The sequence below is a fragment of the Callospermophilus lateralis genome, chromosome 4 (genome assembly GCF_048772815.1).
Source record: "Callospermophilus lateralis isolate mCalLat2 chromosome 4, mCalLat2.hap1, whole genome shotgun sequence".
Classification (NCBI taxonomy): Eukaryota; Metazoa; Chordata; class Mammalia; order Rodentia; family Sciuridae; genus Callospermophilus; species Callospermophilus lateralis.
The window spans coordinates 76,995,759-77,021,230 of NC_135308.1; positions in this window are offsets into that span (position 1 = coordinate 76,995,759).

Sequence of the window (25,472 nt, forward strand, 5' to 3'; positions counted from 1 at the left end):
AACTCAAGAAAAAAAATGACAGAAATAAGTTTCTACTCTTTAATAATTATCTAAATGTAAATGAATTAAATCTTTAATTAAATGCAGAGAGTGTCACATTGGTTATGAAAACAAGACCCAACTGTATGTTATGTAGAAGAGAACTTTTCACTAGTAAAGACACACATATAGACCAAAAGGGAAAGGATGGAAAAATAAATTCCATGCAAATAGAGACAAAAGAAAGCAAGAATACTTTTCTTTCTATCTCTCTTTCTTTCTTTTGTACTGGGGATTGAACCCAGGAACCATTTACCATCAAGACATGTGCCCAACCATTGTAATTTTTAAATTTAGAGATAGGATCTACATTTATTTAAGATAAAATGTACTTCCAGTCACAAACTATAAAAAGAGACAAAAAGATGATATATAATGACAAAGGCATCAGTAGAGCAGCAAGTTATAACATTGTGTGTGTTTGTGTTTGTATTCCCCCAAATCAGAACACTTAAATATATACAACAAAATTAATAAATTTTATGGAAAATATAGTTCGCAATCTAATAATAGTAGGAGACTTTGATATACCATTTCTATCGATGAAAAGATCATACAGACAGAAAATAAACAAAGAAACATGGAATTAAAGCCACATGATTCATTAAATGAACCTAATAGACATCTACCAAACATTCCATCCAACAGCTATATAAGACAAATTTTTCTCAACTGCATATGGAACATTTACAGTTTAGATCATGTATTTGGCCTTAAAAAAAGACAAAATCATATAAAACTCTCAAAACCATATCAAAAATATTTTAAGACAAATTAAATGAAAACAAAACAGACCAAAAGTTACAGGATACATTGAAAATAGTTCTAAGAGAAAAAGAATTTACATGTACTTACCCTAGTGACAAAAGTTTAAGGAAATAGAATATTCTAAATATCCTCAGTTGATCATTATGAAACTTGTACATGAATCAAAACATCACAATGTTATGAAATTATGTTTCAATAAAGCATGAAAAAAGAAAATAGTTGTAGGGCTTGCTTCTTTTTAGTAATATCATCTTTCCTCTAGAGACAGTCATTGCTATAAATTTATAAAATACATTACTTTTTTTGAACATTATATAAAATGAAATAAAACAGTGAATAATTTTTGTGCCTGTTTTCTTTGACTCAAATAGTGTCAAAAGGCTTTATTCATGCTGTTGAGTGTCTCAGTAGGTTTTTGTTTATTTTTTATTTTGTTTTTGTTGTTAATCTGCTGGGAAGTATGAATATAACACAAGCATGAATTGTTTTTCCATTTGTGGTCTTTCTAGTTTGTGCTTGTTAATATAAACAAATCTGTGTAAATTTATGTACAAGTCATTTTATGGGCATATGTTTTTCTTTGTCTTGGATAAGTGCCTAGAAATTGCTAACGTGGTAAAGTACAAACGTTTATAAGAAACTGAAGAACAGTTTTCCCAAGTAGTTGTACAATTTTGATCTCTCATCTATAATTTTTGAGAGTTTTATATGTTTCATTTTCTTGTGAATATTTGTGTTTAGTCTTTTAAATAATGTTTTTAATATGTAATTCCTTGATGACTAATGATTATTACAACCTTTTAATGTGCTTATTGTCTATTCCTATATCCTCTTCTATTAAAAACTCTTTTTGAGTTAACTGTATTTTATTTTTCATTTAGTTGGTACATTTCTTATTGATTTGAGTGTTATTTTATATGTTCTAGATATGAATTCTTTGTCTGCCAAGTACAACAAATATTTTCTCAAAATCTTTGGATTGCCTGTATGTGTCAATATTTTAAAATAAACATGTTAAAAAAATTTCCCAATATATTAATGAGGTAATCACCAAACTTTTTAAATGGTTAATATGAGATGTTGAATAATAGAGGTTTACATTTTCTACTGAACAAAATTTATTTACATTGTTATGAAGAGTGATCATTTTATTATTAGGAATAATTTGTGTCTCTATCACTTTTCTGCAATTCAATCACTACTTCCATAGAGCTATAATTTTCCCATCAATAGAAAGTTAATGAAATGGACATGCTCTGTATAGAAATAAATAATTCCTAAAATATACACTAGGCAGTGCCTAGCACTTCATTAAAAGGATATTTCACAGCCTCTTTGTCTGTTTACAAGTATTTGGTGATTTTTCTCAACAGTATTCTCCTTTTTATTCCACTGAGAAAATAATCTCTAAAACTTATTCTTATTCACACATAGAATAAATCTAGATTTGGCCAGATATCTTATGTAGATACATCAGTAATTTTAATTAATTCAATATGTATTCTTTTTCCTTTATTTTTTATTTTTAGTTATACGTGTCAGTAGAATGTATTTTGACAGAATATACATACATAGAGTATAACTTATTCCATTTAGATTTTCAGCCTTGTGGTCATATATGATGTGGAATTAATCTGGTGTCTGCAAAAATAGAATCATACAATAGACAGTGACTACTAAGTCCACAGTATTTATTCTTTGTCTGCACATTTATAAGGATTCATGGGTTATAATTTTAAATACTTTATTAACTGTTTGTATGGACCAAATACTTAGAGCTCCTCAAAATTCACATATCAAAATCTTCACCTCCAAGATACAGTATTATGAGGAAAGGTCTTTGGGAGGTGATTAAGACATGAGGAATATGAATTGGAATAGCGCCCTTAAGTTGAAGAGATCAGATTTTTACCTACTGCCATGTGATGATATGGTAGTAAATACTGTTTATGACATAGTAATCAGTCTTTTACCAAACATCAAATCTGTTGGCAACTTGATCTTTGATTCTCAGCCTCCAGAACTGTAAGAAATATTTTTCTGTTGTTTATAGGCTTTTCAGTTGATGATTCTTTGGTATAACAGCCCAAATGGACTAAGACAGTGCTCTTCTAAATTGATTTGAGGAAGCCAAGCCCAAGGAACTCCTTCCATCAAATTTTGCCTGCATATTTATAGAGTGAAGAAGTTACTTCTTGTGAAGAAAGATTTCTATGGTGCCTGATCTGCTAAGTGAACTTCTTACCTCTCAAGAGATTTGAGATTTTGTGAACCTAGATATCAGGCAAAGTCACTGAAAGGGTTTCATAGGAATTAACTCCTTAATATTGTGTTTGTTCTTTGTAACTAAAAAATAATAGATTTCTACATATGACCCTAGTAGCATAATTGATCTGCCTAATCAAGGACTTATTGAATCTCTGAAAATAATGAATATTTCCATGAACTATAAATAATAGTCTGTAGAAGTGTTTGCATTATCTGGGCTTAATGAGATTCACAGTCCATTTTAAAGTGGTATGTTTCAGTGTACAAAAGAATCTATGAAGGCCAGTAGCAATGGCATACACCTGTAATCTCAGCTACTCTGGAGGATAAGACAGGACGATTGAAGTTCCAGACCAGCCTCAGCAACTTATCAAGGTCCGAAGCAAGTTAGTGAGCCCCTGTCTGAAAACAGAAAATTAAAAGGGCTGGTGATTTAGTTCAGTGATAAAGCATTAAAAAGGATATTTCATAGCCTTTTCAATCTTTGCCAAAAAATCTATTAAATTTCAGGATTGATATATCTTAAGAAAGGAGAGAAAAAATTCTTCTCATATATCCATACAAATAAAACAAAGTGGTACCCAAATATTGCAAATACTCATATTTAAATTTCCCTCTTCAATTTTTCATTCTATAAACCAATTCTTGTTTTACTGTATTTTGGTCAATAACCAACTTCTTGACTGAGAAAGAAGTCTTGAGACTCTGAATTAGTTCACTGTTATTATCTAAAAGTATAAAATGTGAAGTGGTGTAACTTATAAGTCTGAATTCAGGACTCTATACTTTGAAGTATCAGAGTTCAGAATATCTAGTACAGAGCTTACAAGATGCTCCCCAAACATCTTTCCTTGTAGAAGATGCAAATTCTGACTTTGAGCTTACAACTGCACCCATAGGCCATTATTAAAATTATGGAGAAATAATCTGAAGTTACAAATGACTGTTTTTGTATTTGATTTATAACAATAGGCAAAATATCAGAATGATAAAAAGTAAAATTATTTAAAAAATTTGTATAGAGCATTTTGAGGAAAATTCCATCTATAAATATTGATCTGATCAATGAACATTGTATATCTTTGTATATTTGTTTTCTTTAAAATATTTGCAATGGTGCTTTGCAGTTTCAGTAGAAATATATGGCACATATTTTAATATTTTGGGGTATTTAATGTTTTTGATATTACCATATATTTCTCTAAGGAAATTGAAAGGTAGATAGTTGGGAACTATAGGTATTATATAAGAATTTAGCATCATTAAAAGTTGTGAATAAAAATAAAACAACTTTCTATCTTTTACATATTCCTTTACATCTTCAGTCTTAGTCAGTTAATCTTGCTATAACAAATTACAACAAATAAAGTTTATTCCCCATAGTTTTGGAGACAGCAAGTCTGAGATCAGAGTGCAAGCATGGATAACTTCTGATGACGGCTCTCTATTAGATTGCAAACTGCTGACTATTTGTTTGTTTGTTTTTGTTTTGTTTCTTCACATGTCAGAAAGGGGTGAGAGCTTTCTATGGTGTCTCATTTATAAGAGCACTAATTCCACTCAGGAGAATCCCAGCCTCATGACCTAAGCACCTCCCATAGATCTCATCTCCTAATATTGTGACTGGGGTTAGGATTTTAACAACGAATTTTATGGGAACACAAACATTCAACCCATTTTACCTTCTTTATGTGTTAAAATTCAACATATTTAGTACAAAACAATGTAAAGTGATTATGAGGCCATAATAATGAAACAATAACAAACAATGCATATAAATTTAAAAATATGATGAGTGATCAATCATCTAGTAATCAGTAGCTATTATATAGTTCTGAAATATAGTATATAAAATGCATATAAAGTTGGAATTATTCTTAGTTATTAATCTCCCAGTAATAAATTCTTCTTAGAAATAATCTAAATATCAATAATTATCTATTTATCGCTCAATTTAGTTCAGTGTAATCCTTGCATTGTCCCCTGGCAATAGTATGCCCCACAGTGTCAATTGGTGCTTCAAATATTTTGCAGTTGTGTTATTACGTGTACATATTTTTAGAACTATTATTTTTAATTAATAAATTAACATTTTATTACTATAAAATGATCAAATTTTCTGTAATTTCTTTTGTCTCGAAGACTATTTTGTATGTAAATATGTCTACTTCAGTTACCTTGTAATTAGTATTTTCCTTGTAATTAGTGTTTTCCATTCCTTTTAATCTATTACCATCCATACACTTAAAGAATGTCCTTTGTAAGCAGTATTCAGTTGGTTCTTGATTATTTAATCTGGCCTGACAGTGTTCAATGATTGGCATTTTCTTCCCATTTACAGTTAACACAGTGGTATGATTTTAGTATTACTTTATCATGTTAATATTTGCTTTCTATTTGTACCATCAGATCTTTTTAATTTATACATGAATTTCCTGCATTTTATTTTTAGAGAATTTTATTACAAATATTATGTCTACAGGAGAGGAAATTGATATAACATTTCTTGATCTGGAGAATGGGATCTCATTCCTCCTTTATGTGATTAGGGTATGGTTCTTATCATTCAGAGGCCTTTGCATATGATGTTGAGATAAGACTTGTGATAGCTTCAATTGAATTGAGTTCATCCCATTTTAATCTTGTAAGTAATTTTGCTGGGAGAAAGTTTGCTGTATCTTTCATTTCTTTGGATTCATCAGCAATAAGACTCAAAAATCCTGTCATTGTGAGAATGCATAAAATTATATTTTGAGTCCCTCCTATGTGGCAGCTCTCTGCAAAAATTTTGGGGTATTACTGATGCACAGAATTGTCACATCAGGCAGTTGATTTTGTGCTTGGGCCTTTTCTATACTCCAGTTCAGCCCATACTGTCGCCCAAGGTTTATTTGACACATGCTGTTCTTTATAAAATATTTCCATTAGTCTGCCATACCTATATCAGGTACCTGCCAAAGGTGTGGAAGATGCCATTTTGTTGGGGTTTTCCTGGAGCATCTATTCCCCTGTAGTCATATAGAAAGTTAGGACTATTCTTTGTTCTAGGTTTCTCTTCTTACCACAGAACCAAGGTCTTTTTTAAAATTCTTTTCTTTCTAAAAGCATAAATATAAAGTGTTCTGCCCAGTATTTCTTGGTGTTTGAACCTAAGAATGTTTAGTGTACCTTACTTCCCATTTTTCTGAAATAAGAATGAAAGTCATAGATTTGTCTCTACATTATTATTTTTAAAAGGGTAATATAATAGTATTTTAAAACATTAATGTGCATTAGAATTATGTTAAGACTCTAAAAATATAAATATCTTGGTATTTTAGTGGACTGTTCAAATTCATTCAGTTTGGGGCTAACCCTCAGGGGATATGTGTTGTCCAAAAGCTCCTCAAGGTGATTTTGATGCAAATTTAATATTTTAGAAGAATGGCAAATTAAATAAATAGTTGCCTGAAAAAAATCCATGATATTTATCTACTTTTTATATTGCCAGTGTCCAGAATAGTGTTAGCAAATTTTCAGTTTGTATTTGTTGAATGAATGAGTGCATTTATTGTGGTCACTTGGGTTTGCATGTAAATTATATATGGGATGATTTAGACATTTCTATGTTGTTTCAATAAACTAAACTATAGCCACATTAAAAGACTGAATCATTTAATTAATTTCTTTTTTAAAAAAAATTTACTTGTTCTTCTTAGTCATACATGACAGTAGAATATATTTTGACATATCATACATACATGGAGTATAACTTCCCATTTTTGTGGTTATACATGATATGGAGTTACATTGGTCTTGTATTCATATATGAACATAGGAAAGCTATGTCTGATTCATTCTATTGTCTTTTCATTCGCATCACTCCTCTCTTCTCCCCACTCCTCCCACCTTCCCACCTACTATGAATCAGCATTTGCATATTAGAGATAAAATTCAGCCTTTGGATTTTTGGTATTGGCTTATTACACTTAGCACAATAAACCTCCAGTTCCATCCATTTACTGGCAAATGCCATAATTTTGTTCTTCTTTATGACTGAGTGATATTAAATTGTGTATATGTATCATATTTTCTTTATCCATTTATCTGTTGAAGGGCACCTATGTTGGTCCCATAGTTTAGCTATTGTGAATTAGGCTGCTATAAACATTGATGTGGCTGCATCAGTAGAGTATGTTGAATTTAAGTCCTTTGGGTATATGTTGAGGGATGGAATAACTGAGTCAAACTGTGGTTACATTCCAAGTATTCCGAGGAATCTCTTTACTGCTCTCCAGAGTGGTAGCACCAATTTACAGTTCCCCCGCCAAGGTATGAGTGTACCTTTTTCCCCACATTCTCACCAGCATTTATTGTTGCTTGTATTCTTGATCATTGCCATTCTGGAGTGTAGTTTTAATATGCATTTCTCCAGTTGCTAGAGATGTTGAACATTTTTTTTCATATATCTTTTGACCATTCATATTTCTTCTGTGAAATGTCTGTTCAATTCTTTTGCCCATTTATTGATTGGGTTATTTGTTTTTTTGGTGTTAAGTTTTTTGTTTTGTTTTGTTTTCTTTGAGACCTTTATATATCCTTGAGATTAGTCCTCTGAGTATAGGTGGTAAGGATTTTCTCCCATTCTGTAGGATCTCTGTTCATATTCTTGATTGTTTCCTTTGTAGTGAAGAAGATTTTTAGTTTGATACCATCCCATTTAGTGGTTCTTGATTTTACTTCCTGTGTTTTCAGAATCTTGTTGAGGAATTCAGTTCCTAAGGTGACATGATGGAGATTTGGGTTCACTTTTTTCTTCTAGTAGGCACAGATCTCTGGTCAAATGCCTAGGCCCATGATCCACTTTGAGTTGAATTTTATGCAGGGTGAGATATAGGGGTCTAATTTCATTTTGTTACATATAGATTTCCACTTTTGTTAAAGAAGGTATCTTTAACCTTTAATCTTTAACCTTTCTCCAGTGTATGTTTATGGTGTCTTTGTCTAGTATAAGTTTATTTATGTGAATAAGTCTCTGTCTTCTATTCTGTACCATTGGTCTACATGTCGATTTTGGTGCCAATACTATGCCATTTTTGTTACTGTGGCTCTGTAGTATAGTTTAAGGTCTGATATTGTGATGCCTTCTTCACTTTTCTTGCTAAGGATTACGCTGACTATTCTGGACCTACTATTTTTCCAAATGAATTTCATGACAGCTTTTTCTATTTCTATGAATAATGTCCTCAGAACCTTAATAGAAATTGCATTAAATCTTTATAGTGCTATTGGCAGTATGACCATTTTAATAATATTAATTATTTCTATTCAAGAATGTCTACAATGTTAATTGTTACAATAAGCAGAAATGATGTGACTAGTTCCCTACAATAAAAACAGTAAGTTTGCAATAGGATTTACAATTTCAAATGGTAAACAGGGAGAGAATAGAAGTGACATACAATGTAATGATTATGAAGGAGAAGAGAATATAGAAGCAAAAAATGTAAGTAAGTGTGAAAGAGAGAACAATAGATATTGACCTTAGTGGAAGAAAAGAAAGAAAAAGAACCCAGGGAAATAGATCAGAGAAAAATGTACATCTAAAGTAAAAATTTAAAAAAATTAAAAGTAAAAATAATGAATAAAAAACAAAACTGAAATATACTAACAAAGCGTCCTACTCCTTAGCAAAACTGATCCAGAAGAAATAACTGGCTTCAAAAATGTTAGAAATGAGGGGAAAAAAACCAAGTATGATTATGTATGAAGGTTTATAAACCATTAAGGTCACAATTAGATAGAGAAAAGTAAAAAGAGAGAGAAGAAAAAAATCTCAATTAAAAGTTAAAGAACTATTTCCATTGGAGTTCAAAATATTTTCAGCTTCTCTTCTCAGCAGTGTTTTGTGGGGTCATCTAGAGCATGATACACCACCCTGTGGATTGCTGGAGTGAGAAATGAAATCCCATAGTCAGAATTGCTGGAGGTGGGGTTTAGCCTTAGATGGGCTCCAGGCTCTTTATTGAATGCCAGTTGGTCTGGAGATTTTAAATTAATACACTCCAGGGCCCATCTACATTGGAAGACTGTAACCCAGGGATCTCCCCTGGGTTCCACTCCTGTGTTGGAAGAGCCAATTCTTAGCCAACTATATTGCCTGCAGACCACACATTTTCTGATCTCAGGTTCAGTCTCCAAATTTGGTCTCTCCTGCCCCTGCCCTTTTGAATTCCCAGCCAGGTGCCTCTCTCCCAGCTGGTCTTGTAAGCAGCCAGATTAGAGAGAGAAGGGGAGAGCTGGGTGAATTTCCATGACCGATATTCCCCTGTATAAACCTCTCTACATATCTGATTTTTTCCTGGTCACTTAGGCACACACTATGTCATGCAGTGTGGGTTTTCCAGCCTGGATTTTGGGCATAACTCTGGTTTGCCAGAAATCAGCTCCCCCAGCTGCCAGCCCCCACACCTTGGCTGCAAAATGGTTCCTTTCATGTCCTCTGCACTCTGCCAGGAGAAAAGCAACTTCTTTCCCATACAAGGATATTTTTCAGCATGCCTTTCCAATTAGTTTGGCAGTGTCTTTGAGCTCTAAGCTCCTTGTACCCAGACACACCTCAGACCTCTTAAAAATGTGGGTTCCTTTAATTCCCTTATCCCTTCACTCTACTTGTGGAGGGATCATTCTTACTGGTACCTCTGGCTATGGCAACAGCTGTGGCACTAGGTATTTCTTCTTTATTTTATTGTATCCAACCTCCTGAGTCCCTAATCAGCTTTGAATTTACAGTTTTAAATTACAATATAGTCCTACTTTTTTGGTGTTGTTGTTCAACCATCTTGTTGAGAGTCTTCCTGTCTGCTTTCTTTGTTTTGCACTATGGAGCTGCAAGGAAAGTAACCTTCTGTATTCCGATATCTTGAAAACAATTATCTTGTTTCTTGATTTTGATGAAGTTAACAATGTCCTCCTGTTGCTTAATCCAATGGTCAGTTTACCTTACATATCCTATTTGACCTCTTTGTAGAGTGTGGTATTAGTTTTCTTCTAAAAATAAAGATTTCCGCTTGCATTTGTTGACACCACAATTTCCTGATTGTTCCCTCCTTACTGGCATCTTAACTAGAATTTTTAATTCTTCTTCTTTCAAAATCTGGAACTTCTAATTTGCTTTTGAAAATCATCACAGTTGTATCAGTTATCTTTTGCAAGGGTGCAAGTAAATTCCTTTTGCAAAGAAATTCACATCAGTTGATTTGTGTGTGTGTGTGTGTGTGTATTCTCTTTCAACAGTAAACATTTAAGTTTTCTTTATTGTGGCTACTTGCTGTGATGCTGTGAATACAAAGAAACTTAGGATGCCATATCTGCCCTTAAGGAGTTTATAAATCAAGTAAATAATGATATCATTATAATTCTGAAAAATTCTGAGAATGCTGTCTAAGCTATGAAACATAGTTTCCTTTCTCCCTGAAGACTTTATAGGTTCCCCTTTACCTTTTATTTTTATTTTCTTGGAAATTTATTTTAAGGACTTAGTCCCCTCAAGAGCAAAACAGAGTAAGGTAAGAGGGAAGAAAGGAGGCTCCCAAGCTTTGTGGTGTCTGCTTCTTGTTTACCACAAATAAGCATAAATGAAATTAAAATGTACTTCAGTATTTAACTTTCTAAGGGTTCTTAGAATTTCACTGAGTTTTATTTCCACAGCGTTTAATTATGCTGACGGAGAAGCTGGATCAATGTGTGTCCACATGCCTATCAGACATGGCCATCGTTCAGTGTCCAGAGCACATTTGTTGTATTATTTATTTGATCCTAGCAATAGTCTTCTGAGTCCGTTATGCATAAAACAAGGAGGAGCTGTAGAATCAACCATGTTTGAAAGGAAAATCAAATGGAATAAAACATAAAAAACAATTGAGTTTGAGTCTCTGCTCAGACACTTGTGAACTGTGTGACTTCCACTTAACATCTATAAGCCTATTTTTCATTAAATATCAATAATAGTTCCTACTGGTAGGGTTTTGTGCCTGGGTTCTTACTTTCTAAGTGCCGGTTCATTTCCTCCTTCCTCTGAATTTTCTTTTTATTTCTGGAGATCAGTTCTTCCAAAGACAGTGATATTTTCATGGCAAGATGTTCTTTTCCAAAATCAAGACAATAATTTTAGGTCTGTAATTCATCTGCAGGTTGGTTTTTCCTGGCACTTGGGAAGATGGATGATAACTGCATCTTGTTTTGTACTAGATTCATGTGTCTCCATCCCTTTCCCACTCATGAAACACATGAAATTTGCACATACAGTGCAAATTTTATTTTAGTAATACATCAATATGATCTATATAGAATAATCTCTTGAAAATAGAAAAAAAAACAGGAGCTTAAAGCTATTATATGGCATGTGCCTAGCTGCATGATTTCTAATCTGGTAAGAGTTCAAATGTAACAATTTATGTCACACCACACTTCATTCAAATTAGTCTAAAGCTTATCTTCCTCAGGCAATAATAATCAGGATTCAATAAAAGATGTTGGAGCAGATGGAGGTTCTACAATTTACAATTAAATTCTTTTTGTTAAACTTGTATTCTTTTATTATTTATTGGGCTGACTAAATCTTCCCATCACCTATACAACTTGTGTTTGTGTTCACCAGTATCCTGCATATTTGGTTACTTTCTAAGGTAGAGAAGGGTTTTATCTAAATAGAGAAGCTCATCTTTCTTTAATAAAATAATTGCAGAATAGATGGCATTTTCTTTAGTAGCTGGAATGAGAAGAGAATAAGAAAAAAGGCAACTGTTTTTAGTGAGCTTTGCGAATGCCTGGTAGGCATTTTTGAGTAAATATACTCTTGGATATATTGCTGCAATTAATCCTCATAACCATACTATGAGAAAGAGGTTGTTTCTCATTTGCTAACCATATTATTTATGAAGAGTCTGAAACTGTGGGAGTTTGAATCAGCATGCAAATGTGAGGAGCAGAAAGACCTTCCTAGCTGCTCATAAAATCATATTGCCAAGGAGAGGTAGGAGAGATTTTAAAAAATGAGAATGTGGAGAATGTTATGAATAAGAGGGGCTTATTTTGTTAAAAGGAAAGCATAGCAATTGCCAGTGTATATGTCAAAAGAATTCATCTTTAAAAAACTCTATGAGCCTCTTTTATATGTGATAACATTTCTGTGGGAAGAATTTAATAAGCATGTGTGGGACATCATATTGACAGACACTGTGCTGGGCACTGATAGGTAAGAAGTGGAAAAGACAGTCTGTGTCTCTGTCTTCATAGGAAAACAATGAATACAAATATCCAGGAGAATTCAGTAAATGTTTATCCATTGTTCACTGAGAAAATGAAAGGTTACTCAGCTGGGCCAGTCTGAATGATTAACAAGGCAGAAATGGTACCCTACTAAGGAAAGTGCGAAGAACTCTGAGAAGAAAGTGTGGGAAAGGCAGATCCTTCTTTCCTTCAGTCTTAAGTCCTGGATCCAGAAGAGGAGCATGGAATAGATGGTAGAATGGATGGATAATTTTGGTATCTCACTAGGAAGGACAGGTCTCAAAGTATTTAGGGTTCCCCTGAAAGTATGCTTCATTTCTATGAAACTATATTTGTTCCCAAGAAATTGCTGTTCTTGAACTTTTGTGGAGGCAATCCAGCCATCCAATAAATAACACTTGCTATCTAAATGTTCTGCTTTCCTCAGGAACTGGGGTGCATTATTGTATTAAAAATGGTAAGCGTGATATTTCACTCCACATACAAAGATCCAAAAATTATGTGAACATCATTTCTCCACAATCATAGCTTGAAATAAAACGAGTAACAACTTTATAGGCAATAATTTTTGTGTAATGGTGATGTCTTTTGTTTCCATAATGTATAAATAAGTTGATCGTGTTTTCAGGATATTGTGAAAGGTATGTACTCAAGAGTACACATGATGTGAAGCAGTAGTTTCTAACTGATGAATGGTCTAACAAGATCACATCAAAGTAGGCAGGAAGGGAGTCATAAAAGAAAAAATAAAATCAGAGATTAGCACATTTGGGCAAAATATGAAAAATATATTGAAAATGTTATGAGACCATTGATTTCATTTAATTAGTGGTAGTGTTGGAAAGGCTCAAATCTCACAAAAATTATCAAAGGACTGGAAAAGAAGAACTATAAAAGATATAATTTGAAATATAATTAAGGAAAAACGCTCATTACCACATTACTCATACAGATTTGAATATTATATTGCTACATGACTTGTCAATTAGATCTTCACAGCAAAATTATAAAATACTCTGGATAAATCATAAAACATTTGTGTGTGATTTCTCATTTATACATGAGGATTATTCTTGATTTATTTATTTAGTAAAGCTTTAAGATAAATTAATATGCTACTAGAAAAGGGCTTTAAAAATTAAAATTACAAAATAAAGTTTGCTCATAAAAGAGTCAAATAATGAGATGGATCCCAGAAGCCGATTGTTATGATGTCATGAGTGGGATGCAATGACTGGACTCCAGCAAGGGTGTGGAGAGAAGATGATCTCTTATCCCTCAGAAACAGAAATTCTTATTTGGTTTCAGAGAAGTGCCATATTTTAATTCAGCAGCCTGAATTCTAATTTAGGATTTCAAATGCATATATTTGTATGCTACCTTAGCTATCTTAGATGTTTCTAGATAACTCCTCTCCATACTTCTTATCTATTTGCATAAACTGACATAGGGCTAGGATCCAAACATAATCTATTGAAGGAAGACCAATACCAGGTTGCTAAAGGTATTTATTCTAATAAACTTGATAGGGCACAGCATGTAGGGTACTGATTGACCCCACAATTATTTGACATTCAGGAGGAGAAAAATAAGAGAAGAACAAGCAGTACCAAAATTAGGGAACTTACTCAGTTGCAATGTTGGCCTCTAAGGAAGGTGGCAGGAATTTAATTCAGGGTCTATTTTAATGAAATAATTTTGTTTTCCATGTGGGCTTGAATTTATGTCCTGAAATTAAATCAGGTGATTGGGGCCCAACAGCTGGTCTTTCCCAGCATTAGTGCTATTCAGAGACAGGTGGAAGGAAATTGTTTAACTTTTGAAGTGGGAGTCCATTTGAGTTTATAGTAGAATTCTAGCCAGCTGGTAGCAGAAGGAAGCGAGTGTTCAATTTCTTGGGGAATTGAAATTATTTTAGAACCTTTAGACTGATGGAATTAAGAAACAAGATCCAAACCTAGTCAGAAAACTGGAGTATAAATTGGGACCTGAGACAGTTTTCCACTCCCAGGAGAAGAGTCCATGAAGTTGGGCTGGGGAAAGCAACAGCTTCATAGTCACAAAAACATCTCAGAACTTATACCTGTTACAGTTCTGAGAGTTATCACTGACTAATGCAAAATTATACTGTCCAGTTTGTTTGTTTGGTTCAGGCATGGAGAGGCAAGTATGAGAAGCAATAGGGAGGATAATAAATGACATGTCTGGTGAAATCTTAAGAAATGTTTTGAATGGTGCTGACAATTCAAAAGATCCTAGAAACATAAGCAAAGAAGTAATTTTCTAGAGGGCAAGTAAAATAGTTCAAGGCTGATTACTTTAGTCTTTAATTTATTAATTTATTCTTTGAAAAGTGAGTGGTATTCCATTGCTCTTAAGAGTAGACAGCTCAACTTTTACTCCAGTTTCACGAGAAAAATGCAACTGGAAAAAAGGAAGCTAATAATTTAGTTTATAAAGATTGCTAGTGTCTTGAAGTCCATATACTTCTTACTCTCTATATTCCAGAAACTATGTCACCCATAATTGATATCATGGTAATTGTAAGTAAATGATAAAATGTACAAATTAGTAATATTGTACTTTAGAAGGCATAAAAATATTTGCCAATTAATGAGTTTCTTTAGGAGTTTACATTAATATTTTAAATAGTTTTGGATATATAGTTCATGCAAAATTTAATCTTCAAACCCTTATTATATAATAACAAATCTCGTTCATATTTCTTAAGTGTGAAATTCCATGTGGTAATTCAATTATAATAATGCTTCTATAGATGTGCCAAAATAAATTTTTAGCAGATGTAACATGATTTTATTCACAATATAATTGTGGATATGAATACTTTTACCCAGATTTTTCCATTGTATGATTATACAGAGAGGAATGACTTTTCTGCACATCATTATGATTATCATTAGTGTGTGTTTACTATTCATCAGGCACTGAGCTAATGATTTAAATGCTTAGAAAAATTTTATACAGCAAATACTCTTATCCTGATTTCACAGAAGAGTAAAGTAAGAGTTAGGGTCCTAGGGCTTAAAGGTGGCGAAACTGCACAGGAGTGGAACTGAAGAAACTAGAATTCAAACAAAGTCTATACTGATGAGCACTGAAGCTCATAACCTTATGCTACAATACTTGTACAATTTAACTTTCTTGATTCACTAATAAAGACACAGTTGTACATCAGCTGATGCAAAAGCCAGTAGACTTTGCACAGAAAAAAGAATAGCACTTCATTTTCACCATGATTGATCAGTGCTTGAGACAACTGTGTCTCTAATTTCAATATAGTTTGACAAGACCACAGGACTTAAAATAAAAAAAACTTGTGGATAAGTAAATTTCTAAATTCCTCAATTTCATGCATTGGTCTCTAGTAAAAAAGAAAGTAATTTGCCAAATTTCTTAACACAGTTATACTTTATCTGATTCAACAGCAAATGGACAAAAAAACCCTGTTGCTGTAAGGAATACTGTTTACTCCTCTCCCTCACTTGGCCCATCTCTAAAATGAGGAATTGAAGTAGATATTTTTCAGACCCCTTTTATTCTTGAAACTCTAATATTTCAATCATCTGATTATTTGGTAGTCATGTTTATATATATATATATAGATATATATATCTATATATATATCAGAAATAATACAAGACAGAAGAAATTATCATTCACATAGTTGTTTAATGTGCTTGGAAGAGTATGAAGTTACATACATGTGCACACACAGAGGTTCTCTGATTTGATTCTTACCTAACTCAATTTGTATGACAATTCTGTATAGAATGTGATGTTCTATGCATTATACATAAAAAGTCTTCTAAGACTCAAACTTTATGTAACTTTCCAAAGATTTCAATCATAAGATATGAATCTGGTATTTAAAACCACATTTACCAAGCTCCAAAGCCAATGTACTTTGACTCATCTTCTGTTTATTCAGAAAAATAACTTGTTTAGAATACTGAAATTGATTTCTATCCATGCATGAGTTTGTCGGGATAAACTCAACTACCATGTATAACCATTAAGCACTAATAAGAAATAGAAAATAATGAATAAACTATTAAGTAACAAATTAGGACATGAAGTAATAGTGGCTAACTATAGAAATGTTCTTACTCTTGTGAATTAAGCCACAGGTATTGATTGAATGGTTTCAGAAGAGAGAGGGCAGAGGATTTATATCCACTTTTAACTTCCTGTGATTATAAAGTATGCTTATTAGTTCCACACACAACCCCACAAGAGAGCCTAGTCATATATCCCTGAACTAGTAGCAGGGACAAATAATAAATGGGGTCTTATCTTTTAAGAAGTAGAAAAGTGAAATTACATTTCATGTGCCCATTGCACTTGTTTACGTGTAACTTCTCCCCATCACTCATTGTGATGCAGGTATCTACCAGGGGTGCTAGGTTAACTTTTTTTATTGTGCTTATAGATGTAGTAGAAAACATAGAGATAACATAGAGTTTATGTCTTCTTGATAATCACATTTATTTTTTCAAAAATTTCAAGAATACTTTTATATAATAGAACATGAGAGCTTTCCTCTTGACAGAGTTCCACAATAGCTTTTCTGTTTCTCATGTTCAATGTTTCACCTCCAGTGTCTCCTGCAGAGTGAAGGCATATGTATTTGTTGCATAAATGTTGCAGTGTACTTTGTAATGATGGTGGGGCATCAGTGGATGAAGTGACTGGTATTGCAGCACCTACTTGAAGAGCCTAAATGAAGGTAACTATTTCTGAAGACACCACTGGCATTCTTAAATGTTGCAACAGTGCACGTTTTGTGGTCAACTAATCTCTCAATATCAATTTATGTATACTAAAAAATAAGACAATCTTTGTCTACAATATGGTTTCACCGGCAGAAGACTGAAATTTTTGCTGAAATAGAATTCACAAATGTGGACAAATTAGGGTAATGGTGTCTAGAGACCTTTAGAAAAGAAGGCTTAACAGGACACTTCTGGCTTTTGTATATTCTTGATTCAAGTGCCCTTTGCTGCTTGTCAGGGAGCTTGGGGAGACAAATATGACATTTTAGTGATGTAGCATGACCTAGACCTGTGGCTCTCAACCTTTCCAAGTATAGGAATTCCTTTTAAAAGTCAAACTTTTCAGAATACCAAGAAATTCTAGTTGTATTTTTGAATCAGTTGCTGAGTATTTATAGAACAAAGGTACCACTGAGCTGAATGATTGTTTCAAATGTATTTGTACTTTATAAATTATATCTATATATATTTTAAACATAGCCAAATGGAGGACAAAATTATTTTAGTCAATTGCCTATATTTGATGTGTTATTGATTTAAAGATGCTTTTCAATAATTCTGAGGAACACAGGTTGGGAAGCACTGAATTTTGCTGAAGCATTAGTTCCCACAGTGCCAAATGCAGCACTGAGCTTTAATATGATATGTATGTAAGAGTCTGAGTATATAGTTGATATATATGGGTACTTTGAAAGTTTTAACTATTGAAAAGAAACACCTGATTGTGAATATTCTACATTTCAGAGTGATTGAAGTATGTGCCAGGTATCTGTGTGTGTGTGTGTGTGTGTGTGTGTGTGTGTGTGTGTTTGAATATGTATTTGCTGTTGTATGCTTGAAGAAAATCATAAACATTAATAATAAAATTTAATGTTCATAAGGTAAATAATATCTACTAGATAGATCATTGACATTGTGTGTGTGTGTGTGTGTGTGTGTGTGTGTGTGTGTGTTTGGTGGTACTAGTGGATTGAACACAGGAGTGCTTTATCGCTGAGTGCTATCAGCAGCTCTCTTTTATTTTATTTTTTTAAATTTGGAAATAGGGTTTCACTAAGTTTCTGAGCCTGAACTTGAATTTGTGGTCCAACTGTCTCAGCCTCCCAAATCACTGGGTTTATAGGCATGTGCCACCACACCCAGCTGGTATTATATGTCTTAAAATTAATCTTGCATCAACTGCTTTACAGATGAGACAACATGGAGAGGTTAAGCAATATTCTGGTCTCAGGCATTAGCCTTCCTACTTAAGAGTGTGTATCACTCAAATCCATCATCTTAATCATTATGCTATACTGCCTCTCAAATCAGTTACTCTAGTTACTATCCTGTTTCTCATGAATCTTACATTCTATTGACTGAAATAAATAAACAAGTAAACTTGTAAACTTTAGAAATTTATGGGTATATAAGTTTTGAGATAGTACTGGGCACTAGTTTATTGTAGGGATTTGGGACAGCTTCATGAAGAAATTACATTGGAGGATTTAAATAAAGATACTCTTAGGCTTCTCTCTACTCAACTGGTCTATCACCACAAGAACTTCTCTTTTTTTATGGCACCAATGATATATTCAGAACTCATGAAACCATAACTTTTAGCATCTGTATAATGACTAGATTGCTAACTCAGATCTTTCCAACATAGTTTCACTACATGTTTATCACACTGTATACTTTGTTAATCTCTGAGCTAAACAATACTGTTACTGAAGTTTTATATTAAAAATTTTTAGGAATTACTTTTAGTTTGCAATTTTGCTTTAGTGATTACACTGAATTATTCACCTTTATTAATCCATTTAATTTTTACAATAACCAATGAACAAGGTATTTTATTATGCCAAAATTTTAGATGAGAAAACTGTGGCATACAGATGGTTAGCAAATAATCGGGAAGCCCAAATCACTCCAGAGCCTGAATTCTTTTCCATTGTATTGTACAGATTTAAAGTGCCCAATGTAATCATGTGTTTCTTAATGCTCTTCTTAACCCCTGCCTTTTGATTAATCTCCTAAGACAAAGCTCATGGCTTGCCATTTTCTTCTTTCAATCCTTTTGGTGTTTGTTTGTCCCTACAGATTATTTTGTGACATATAACACTTTCAATTTACTGGAAACTCTTGAATTCATCCTATTGCTGAAGCTGTCTACTTTAGTCACATTGGTTAACCTCTGTCTCCCAAATGCTCATTCCCATTTTATACCAATTTCCCAATGGTATATCTTTCACATGAAATATCTTTTTGTTTCTCTGTCAATCAATTCAATACCTATACTTTATTCAATAATAGTCTGGGATGAATCTCTACATTCTATGCTTCCCATAACAGGTATATTTTGAAAACCTTTTAGCATGTCCCATATACTGCCTAATTATTTTCTTTTTACTTGTATGTGTGTGATTGTGTGTGTGTGTTGTTATTGTTGTTGTTGTTGTTGTTGTTTTTGTGATTAACCAGTGTGATTCTGCTGTGGTAGAGAGCACATATTTTATTCTTTTTTAAAACATAGATTTAGAATATATTTGATTCTAGCAATTATAATATATGTAATGTTGACTAAATCCATCTTCACATCTTTTCTTAGCATAAATGATAGAGATTCTAAACATTTCTATATGGAAAAAATATTTCCAGGGATGAGTTGAAAATGCAAGTTACAGCTGTTTTTTATGTAAATGATCATTTGTAGAACATGATAACAATATACAGATACTACTGAACTTACAATAAGTTAAAAATATCAGAAGAAAAACATGCATTTGATACACCTAACCTACTGAATATCATAGCTCTGCAACACTGCTTAATGCAGTATTTTTCATTAACTTCTGTTCACCACTTCCAGCACAGAACTTTAATGGTCTATGGAAATATATGGTGGTCATTCTTACCCCTTAATCTTCTTTAAGATATTTTACACTTAAACAACTGTCCAGTTTCTTCAACAGCTTGACTTTTTATAATATAAATAAACATATGTACTCCCTCCCCACCCCACCCCCTTATCATTATTACCTAGAGCGATAGCTGAAGGCCTTTTGGACATTTGCAACAATATCTTTATACCACAGAGCAGAAAAACACAGAATAATTCATATGGGTCTTGTCCCCAGGTGGTACAACCTGAAAAACATGCCTATGTGCCATCTTATTACCCTGTATGAGAAAAATTGAGTTTGTATGGAAAAGATGTATGGGGAGTCTATTTTCCCTTGGAGATGCTAAATAAACTGTTCACTGTGTTCTGGCATTTTAACTGCAATCTGTCATATCAGGTTAGGTATGGAATTTTCTTCTTATAGCATCATGTTGGAGTTTAAAATGTTTTGGATTTTGGAACATTCCAGATTTCAGATTTTTGCATTAGGGATGTTCAACCTATGTTATGTAGATTCTTTCTATATACATGGTATGGTTTGATTGCCACCTTGCAATAGATAGTAGAGATACCAGGAGAAGAATCAAGCTTCAGTCACAAAGGATATTGCTTCCCAGGAGTGTCCCTGCTTCTTTTGCCTTAGTTCTGTAAAACGGACTGCTATAGCAGGTGGTGGGACATACTCTTCACTGGTCAGAACTTGGAGTCTGTGGAGAGGTTTCTGATATCATGGCATTCCTACTTTTCCTCATCAGATGGACTGTTTCAAATCCTGATTCCTCTATAAATTAAAGCTCAAATGTTGACCAAAGTATCACAAAAGCCCTTAAAAATCATTCTAGTGTTTTGTATGTCTGAGTGACGGAAAACTGTCTTATTTTTTGATGTAACTCATAATGAACTAGTCACCTAATACAACCATATAAGAAAAAATGGGATTATAAAGAATTCAACAATTGTTTTCGTTGTAGTTCCTAAGCATTCATACCAAAATTGTTGCTTGCATATTTTTTGAAAATATGTTGACAAATTGTTATTCATAGGAGAAGTATACATCAACTGGGTGTTTTTTTTGTAACATTTTATTCATATGACTATAGCCAGGTTGGCATTTCCATTATACATAGTGTTTTAGAGCTTAAAGGGTCGGTCCATAATAATTGACCATCAGAAAAAATTTATAATGCAAAAACCTAACCTAGGGGTCATTTTTAAGCAATTACTGTTATGAAGTCAAATCACTTTGGAGTATTTATTTTACAAAGTAGTGTATACTGAAATGGACCTGGGAAATAGGAGTTCATTTTCAATATATTTTAAAAATATTTCTAGCTTTGGGGCTTGAAAACACGTTTCTTCTTAAATGCAGAAAATTCATAACTCACCAGCAAAATAAAGGCAATCAAAACCTACCAGCTTTAATACATAAATATGTTATATATTTTTAAATATATACATTTAGGGATAATTACTTTATTTGAATATAACTTCAATGAATTTATTTAAAAACTTAGGATCTATGTTGTAGTGTAGGACATTAATTACATTAATTTTTTTAATGGATGGATGCTCTAAAATGGCTTACTGGGCAATATTAAGAACTTTTTTTTAAAACCAGGGATTGAACCCAGAGGGTCTTAACCACTGAGCCAGATCCCCAGCCTTTTTTATTTTGAAACAGGATCTCATTGCTTAGGAACTTACTGAGTTTCTGAGGCTGGTCTTGAACTTGAAATCCTTCTGGCCTTAGCTTCTCCAGTTGCTGGGATTATAGGCATGTACCACCATGTTCAGCTGGGCAATATGAATATTCAAAGTGACACCAAACACATAAAAAGCTACTGGGAATATTCTATTACATGTAAAATGGACTTCAAGAAAAGTAATAAATCTCATTGACTATTTTAGAAGTATATATATTTTAAAATTATTTTAAATGCATATATTAGTTTTATTTAAGCACATTGGCTAAAGATAGTGCTATTTTAAATTGGAAGGTTGAAGAATAGAAAACTATACAGAGAGATGAGTCCCAGTCTTCTATATGTACGTTTCTCTATACCACTGAACTTTCTTCTTTGGTCTATTTTCTTTTTTTTAATATCATTTTTTATTGTTGTTGTTTATTTTTTATGTGGCGATGGGGATTGAATTCAGGGCCTATGCTTGCTAGGCAGATGCTTTGCCACTGAGCTATCTCCCCAGTCCCTCCTTTGGTCTATTTTCTATTATTTTAGCAAAGGAGTTCTGATGTAGTTTCTGAAGATTCCTGTCTTCTTGACATGTCAGTGTTTCATCTCCCTGAAATAGTAAGAGTAAATATGCCATCAGGGAGCTGAGCGGATCCCAAAAAGGAGAGAGAATTGGGATAAATGATGGATTTAAGAGCTCTCTATAGATGTGGCTGAGTCTGGGTTGAATTTCACATTACTACATGGTGAAAGTAAGGTTGTCAAACCAAGTTGGGCCCAGGGTTATTTGAGACCTTGGATCTCCTACTTAATCACAACTATTTTCTTGACTCTCTTTCCATATAGGGATCCATTTCATTGGAGTAGCGTGCATGAGAACCTGACTGGAAGTAAACAAAGGGTTATACCTCTTCAGAGGGTGATGGGGAACATTTAGTAGTCAGGTTGCAGTGGCATATGCATGATTCCAGAGCAGGAGGATAGGATGACACTTAGATATTTATTATTCCTACTATTTGTTCTTGTTAAACTTGCTGAATCTAGGGCATTTATTTTCATGGCTTCTTGCTTACAGAGACTGAATTTTTGGGCAATTCCCAAAATTGTCAGACGTTGTAGATAGCTTTGGATTTTGTGAATCATAACCACATGCCTTTTAGTAGTTTAAGAATACAGATTTTTGGAACATATTGCCTGGGTTAAAATTCTAGCTCTAATACAAACTCAGTGAACATGAGCAATTTACTTAAACTGCCTATGCTAGTTTCCTCAGGTATATAATGGTAATAGCATGGTTGTAGTAGCTATTACATAGGATTGTACATGATTAGACAGGGGAGGGTGAGGAGTGAATGCCAATGTGAATGAGGTTTCTTTTGGGGGCAATAAACTGGTATAAAATTATTTTATGGTAATTCTATAAATATATTAAAAATTGAGTTATATACTTTAAATGAGAGAATTTTATGGTATGCACATTTATTTCAGTAAAAGTGTTAAAAATAGGTTATTAAAAACCAATATAATTTACTACACTAACAAAAGAAAAATTGTATAATCATTTCAAGTATTTGATTAAATATTTATTTATAAAAAGAATCTCTCTTTAAAAAATTCTTTAGCAAACATTAACCTAATGGTGAAATTTTGAAAAATCTTCATTTCACAATGATAAGAACAGGAACATATCTACTGTCACAAACAGGTCCTTGTCAGTGGAATAAAAAAACACATAAGAATAAATATAAATATTAGAAAATAAATGAAACTGTTATTATTCGTATATTATATGATTACTTATGTAGAAAATACACGTGATACATTCACAAATGCATATAGCAAAATTGCTAGGTATAACTTTAATAGAAAAACTTAATAGTATTTGTACAGGTAAGCAACATCATATGTAGAACACAGTAAAATAGAGTTACTGCATATATTAGCATCTACAAATATTGAATATGTAGGAATAATTTGTAAAACAGGAAAGACCATTATATAGAACATTGTAGAACTTTATAACTAAAAAAAAACTAGACTAACTTAAGGAAAATTAACAAGATAGGTATGTCATTTTTATATCGCTAATCCCAATAGTTTAAAGTTGTCTATTCTGTAGATCTTGAGCAAGTCCATTGAAAATATCAACAGATTTTTTTAATTGACAAACTACTTTTACAAATTGCATGGGAGTACAAAATAATAGAATAACAAAAGCACTCTTGGTGAAAATACATGGCAGAACTTTCTGTATTAGAGCTCAAATGTATTACGAAGCTATACTAGTAGGAAAATATGGAATTGGCACAAGAACAAATTGACATAGGAATGAAAACTGAGAGCCCATCATGGGAAGTATGTTTGAAAGGACACTTAACTTATGAGAGAGAAGTACTACATAGAGGAAAGAATAATCTTTTCAAGATGGTTCTGGCTCAAATAAAATTCAATTTTTGAAAAAAAAATGAACCCTACTTCACAAGACATATGTATATTTAGAGCCAAATCAATTAAATGCATGAACATTAATATAGGAGAATAATTCAGGACCCTGAAACAGGAAAAAATTATTATGTAGGGTACTCTCTCTTTTCTGTTTTTGTCTAAACAATAGGAAAGATTAATACAGTGGGCTAGATTAACATTAAAAACATCAACTATTCCAAAGACACCATTAAGAGAGTGAACAGGTAAGCCAGAGATATATGTACTTTAAATACATGTAATAAAGAATACATAGCTACAATTAAAATAAAACCCCTATAAACCAATAAGAAAAAGATCGACAAACTAATTAAAAATAGGCAAAATATTTAAATAGGTGGTTCACAAAAGGCAATATCCAAACAATCAAATTAACATATTAAAAGGAATTCAGACTCATTAATAAACAGAGAAAGGCAGGTTAGGTACTACTACACACTTAACAGAATGACTAGAATTTAAAGAGTCTTATTACTGGGGATTGTTGAGAAGGTGGAGAAATTGGAATCCTCCTGCTTTGCTGGTATAAGTACAAACTAATATAACCATGGAATACTTGCATTACTCTTCTCTCTCCCCTCGGACCCCCATCTTTGGTACTAGGGTTGATTCCAGGGGTGCTCTAACACAAAGCCACATACCCAACCCTTTCTATTTATTTATTTTTAAAAATTTTAGGCAGCTTCTTGCTAAGTTGCCCAGGCTGGGCTCAAACTAATGATCTTCCTACATTAGCCTCCCAAATAGCTGTGATTACAGGCATGTGCCACTGTGCCTGGTTTTAACTTTCTCTCTGAAAGCTGATATTTTCTATATACAATATCCATAAATTTCACTCCTAGAATGAATGTGTATATGCACACATGCAGAGAAATGTGTATATGTACACCAAAGACATGTAAATATTCATACTATTACTATAATCCTGAATAGGAAATACATAAAAGTGCATCCAGTAGTAGAATAAATAAATGTGTTTTAGTCATACAATGAAATGCTATATGAAAATGTAAATGAAAGAACTATTATCATACCCAAACACAGGGATGAATCTCACAATCATGAGTTGGGGGTGGAGTCAGAAAGTTAAAAAAATATATAGGGGTGTGTGTGTGTGTGTGTGTGTGTGTGTGTGTGTGTGTATACATACATACATACATATATCATAATTTCATTGATAGAAAGTTTTATAAGAGTCAAAATTAAGGCATACTGTTAAAAGGCAGGCTTGTTTCCTTTGAAAAGATGAAAAGGGCAGTGGTTGCTTTGGGCTTA